Below are 5,300 nucleotides of genomic sequence, written 5' to 3' on the forward strand. Positions count from 1 at the left end.
TTTTTTTTTCAAAAACACTCAGGCATATATAAGAATTTAAGGCACCAAAAGGCACACTTTTAATACTGCACTAGTATGGAGAATTCCACACAAGAACAAGAATGGGAATTAACTAAGGATAGAAAAGAGAAGAATCATTTACCCCAATTTTGACCTTTCTTTTCATAAACTGTCATCTCCCTTTGCAATACCCTTCCTCTGCAACATCCAGCTAAGTGAAGAGAGCCAGTGTCAGGTTTACCTATCTTTTGTCCTGTTCTCTTTATGGGTACCTCTCAGTTTGTCCTCTACCTCCACCCTGAGGAAGTATTGCAGGGCAATGACCTTTCCTTCCTTTCTCACCACCTGTTTTTCAGAACCTTCTTGCTGTCAACACACATACTCTTTAGAACGATTGCACCCTTTACAAAAATCTGCTGACCCTGACCTTTGAAAAGGGCAAAAGAGGTTTTGAGCTAGCACTAACAGGGAGGAGATGATTGTCCTGGCAGTCTCTATGGAATCCAAGGATACTAAAATTTCTCAAGGTGCATCCCTTCTCTCTATGACTAATCACTGTGCTTCTAAAACAACTGGAGCAAGAAAAGTTGCAGCAGAGGTAAAAAGAAAATAGTCTTCAAGGTATAAATTATAGCCTATAAAGTGGGGAGAAAACTTGTTGTCTTTCATATTACCAACCCTTGACCAAAGAAGACTTTTCAGAATCTTTTTTACATGAATAGTCATTGTCTTGTCCACATTTTGAAATGCAATTTTCTCTATTTGATTATTTAATTTTTTCTAATTTAATCTCACAGTCATTTTAGGAATAAAATATTTTGTCCTGTGTTCTTTCTCCCAAACTACATTTTCCCTTCAGGACAATATTACTTCCCAACAAGCAACCTGCTGCAATGTTGAATTTCATACTTCCTTAATGACTGAAGTACTTAAGTTTACTATAAACCCACACCCTCTGCCTTCGAGTTGATTCCAATTCATAGTGACCTAATAGATGGCTTACAAGACTTTAAATCTCTATGAGAACATAAGGAGCTTTATCTTTTTTCCATGGAATGAACAGTGGGTTTGAATCACTGACTTTTCAGTCAACAGTCCAGTGATTACCCTACAGCATGCCAATAGGGCTCCGTTAACTTTATTATAGAAAAAAAAAAAAAAAAACATAGACAAAGAGAAATGATGATCCACAAACTATGCAATATAAAAATGAAGTGGGATATCTATTATATTTTGTGAATTATGATTGTTATGAACTTATGTCACCTTTTTTTTTTTTGAAGATTATGAGAAACAGGGAGTGTTATGTAAACTAAAGAGATGCGTTTCACTGTATGAGTTATGATGAGATATTTAATTAGCAGTAATATAGCATAATATAGCTGACTTTTATAAACTAGAAACCCACATACAGGCAGAACATTTCTTCCCTTGTCAGTATCTTTTTTTGTGCATTTTTAATTAAATATCTCCAAGAATGGTGATACTGCAGATGTTTTAACACAATACCCATTCATTAAAAATGTTCCATATTTATCAAATGTTGAAGATGGACTTAACAGGTTTTTTCTTTCAAGCAGCACATATCTCAGATTAATATGAATTTTGATAGAACTTGTTTGACAGGTTCAGAAGGGTCGAACATCAAGGAGATAACAGTATGAAACCTACTAGAATTAGTAAAAGGAGACAGAATTGACTGCACTAAGTTATAGTTTAGTTTGAAGGAGTGAATATGGTATTATCTCACAAGCACATAAAAGGAGAAGGAAAAAGATAAGAGAGTTGATGGCACACATGTGGTTTTATTCTGACCCCTATATCTCTCCATGCCCTTAATGAGAGCTTATTCATTTAGCTTCAGTGGCTCAATTAAGACAGCATTTTAGATGACTCCTAATGAGACAGTAATCTTCTCATTTTAAGGTTCATAACAACACTGATTCAAAAAATATCATAGATGTCCCATTTCACTTTTATTGACAGGTGGTGAGTCATGTTTTCTTTCAGTCTGTGTTGTCTTTCTCACTTGCGTACGCCATCTGCACTTGCAGTAGAGCTGCCTGGGTAACAGCAGGTTACTATGAGGAAAGCAATGTTGTCATTCAATCACAGCTACTCCATGTATGCAGTCATCCTCGGTCCCTCATATCCATAAACTGAGTGCAGAAGGAATTTTCTTGAGTCCACTTAGATTATTTTGCCCCCAATTCTTCAAGGGTCTATACTACACCATCTTTATTCAGAGACATCAGGAAAAGCTTGAGTTTACACTGCAAGAATAAGGCAGACAGTGATAGAAGTGTTGTCTGGTGACAGCCATCACCACTATTAAATTTATTCTCCTCCAGAGTATAAATCATTGGTGTTCACCAAGAAAGATATTGTTTCATTTTGTTTTTATGAAACTTTCAAGGTCAAAATAGAAAAGTTAATTGGAGCAAGAAATTTGGTGCATTTCCCCCTGAAGAATAAGGAATTTTAACCACTATCTACATAGACTAGTTTCGTTCAATTGTGCATAGGGTCACTATGAGTCAGTATTAACTCGATGTTGTTGTTGTTGTTGTCAGGTGCCATCGAGTTGGAACCGACTCATAGCGACCCCATGCACAGCAGAACGAAACTATGTCCGATCCTGGGCCAACCTCACTACCGCTGCCACACCCGAGTCCATCAATGATGCCACCTGGCTGATCCATCTCATTGGGGGTCTTCCTCTTTTTCTCTGACCCTCCACCCTACCCAGCATGACATCCTTCTCCAGCGATTGTTTCCTCCGGACAATATGTCCACAGTAGGAGAGACGAAGTTTAGCCATCCTGGCCTCCAAGGAGCACTCTGGCTGCACTTCCTCCAAAACAGATTTATTGGTTCTTTTGGCAGTCCATGGCACTTTCAGTACTCTCCTCCAACACCACAACTCAAAGGCATCAGTTCTTCTACGATCCTCCTTATTCACTGTCCAGCTTTCGCATCCATATGAGGCTATTGAAAACACAATGGCCTGGGTCAGGCGCACCCTAGTCCTCAAGCTGACATCTCTACTCTTCAACACTTTAAAAAGTTCCTGTGCAGCAGATTTGCCCAGTGCAATACGTTGTCTGATCTCTTGACTGCTACTTCCGCGAGTGTTGATAGTTGATCCAAGAAGAATGAAGTCCTTGACAACTTCAATCTTTTCTCCATTGATAAGAATGTTGTTTATTGGTCCAGTGGTAACTCGATGGCACCTAACAATAACAACAATAACAACAGACTAGAGCTTCATTATATCACCTTGGTTTTAAGAAACACTGTTCCTTTTAGATTTCTACATTTCAGTTCTATTCCTAGATTATGCTCTTCACTGCTACTTTGCTTCATGTTTTGTTCTTTATTCATTAAAAGACAGCTCTTCTGATATAAATAGGGGACTTCAAATTAAATTATTTTCTAAAATTCTCAGAAAGATGAACATGAGAAGAGGAAAAGAATTAAAAAGACAAAATAGCATTGTTGTAAATTGAATTGTATCTTCCTAATATACGTGTCAACTTGGCTGGACCATTATTCTCAGTAGTTTTCTTGTTAGACAATGATATAATTTGGTAGTTACGTAATCATGTAATCATACCCCATAATATAATCTGGTGTGATCAGCCATTCTGTTGTAAGAGGATAAAGCTTATGATGCAACAATCCATATCCCATCACAATGCAATTCTGATATAAGGAGAGAATCCCTGAGATGTGGCCTGTATCACCTTTTATCTTATAAGAAATAAAAGGAAAGAAAAGCGAACAGAGAAGAGGGGACCTGGCTACTTCCAAGAAAGAAGAACTAGGATCAAAGGATATCCTTTGGAGTCAGGGTCCCTGCAATGAGAACCTTCTAGAATCAAGAGAAGATTAGTGTTAAGATACATGCAGATCTTCATGGAACACTTGGCCCACTGATATTGAAAGGAGACAAGAATCTTCCTCCTAAACTGTGAGTCATCTGAGAGAAAAAAACCTTTCCCTAAAGCTGGAGCTCTGAATTCAGACTTCCAGACTCCAAGACTGTGAAAGAACAAATTACTGTTTGTAAAGCCATTCATTGTGATATTTCTGTTATAGCATACTAGATCACTAAAACAGTCATGTATGAAACTATACAAATTTTTTCCTCTAATTTTTGGCTTCAGTTGTATATTTTAGCTAACATAGACTCTGCCAAGCATGATGTATTTGCCATGTTAATACAAACATTGTCCTCCATTCCAAGGGCTCCACAGGGAACTGAAGATAAATATGTGAAAATCAGTGCAGCATATGATCATTAGATCTATTCAGATTGCAGTGGAAGACTTGGGTGGAAATGAAAGGATGAGTATGTTTTCAATTAAAGGCAGGAGGAACAGTATGAACTACAATTCAGAGATGTGAAAGGAATGGCATCTTAGGAAAGAAGGGACCAAACCAGATATTGCAGGAGAATTATGGGTATCTATTACTCCTGTTGCAGCTCTGTAGGATAATCACTACACTCATGAAGTAGGTGGATCAAACCCACAGCTGCCCCTTGGAAACCTTATATAGGATTGCTATGAACCAGTACCAACTCAATGACACCTTTCAACAACAACAACATCATAGACTAGAGCTAACCTTCATGATGTCACTTTGGTTTTAAGAAGCAGGGTTCCTTTTAGATTTCCAAACATCAGTTCCATTACTAGATTATACTATCCACTGCTACTTTGCTTCATGTTTTATATAACTAAAGCTCAAGAAAAAGTTCAAGGTATTTAATCAGATGACTGAATCAACAGACTTCGACTTTTATATCAGTAAATTTAGAGAGTGAGCTTAAGAAATCCCTCCAACTGAGAAAGGCTAGGATTTCAGGGTGATCCCAGGAGTCCCCTATAGGTGAGATCCCCTGAAAAACATGACTTGACGGCACTTCACAAAACCACCATTACTATAGGAGTGCTGGTGTGGCATTGTAGGATAAGCACTGGAATGAAAGATCATTTGAATCACAAGACTGGTGGTAAAATCTTACCAGCTGCTCCTCAGAAACCCTATATAGGGTCGCTATGAATCAGAACAGATTTGATGACATTTAACAAAAGCAACAACATTATTATGCACTAAGTGTAACAAGATAAGGTGGAGACAGGTCTCAAAGCTCCTTATCATCTAAGTAGTATAATTTTTTACATTCTCCTAAATGTCCAGTAACCAGTTGTCATTGAGTCGAAGAATCATAAAGACCACATGCCTGTCAGTGTAGAACAGTGCTCTATAGTGTTTTTTATTACTTTTCTTTT

This window comes from Chrysochloris asiatica, unplaced genomic scaffold (genome assembly GCF_000296735.1).
Source record: "Chrysochloris asiatica unplaced genomic scaffold, ChrAsi1.0 scaffold00035, whole genome shotgun sequence".
Classification (NCBI taxonomy): Eukaryota; Metazoa; Chordata; class Mammalia; order Afrosoricida; family Chrysochloridae; genus Chrysochloris; species Chrysochloris asiatica.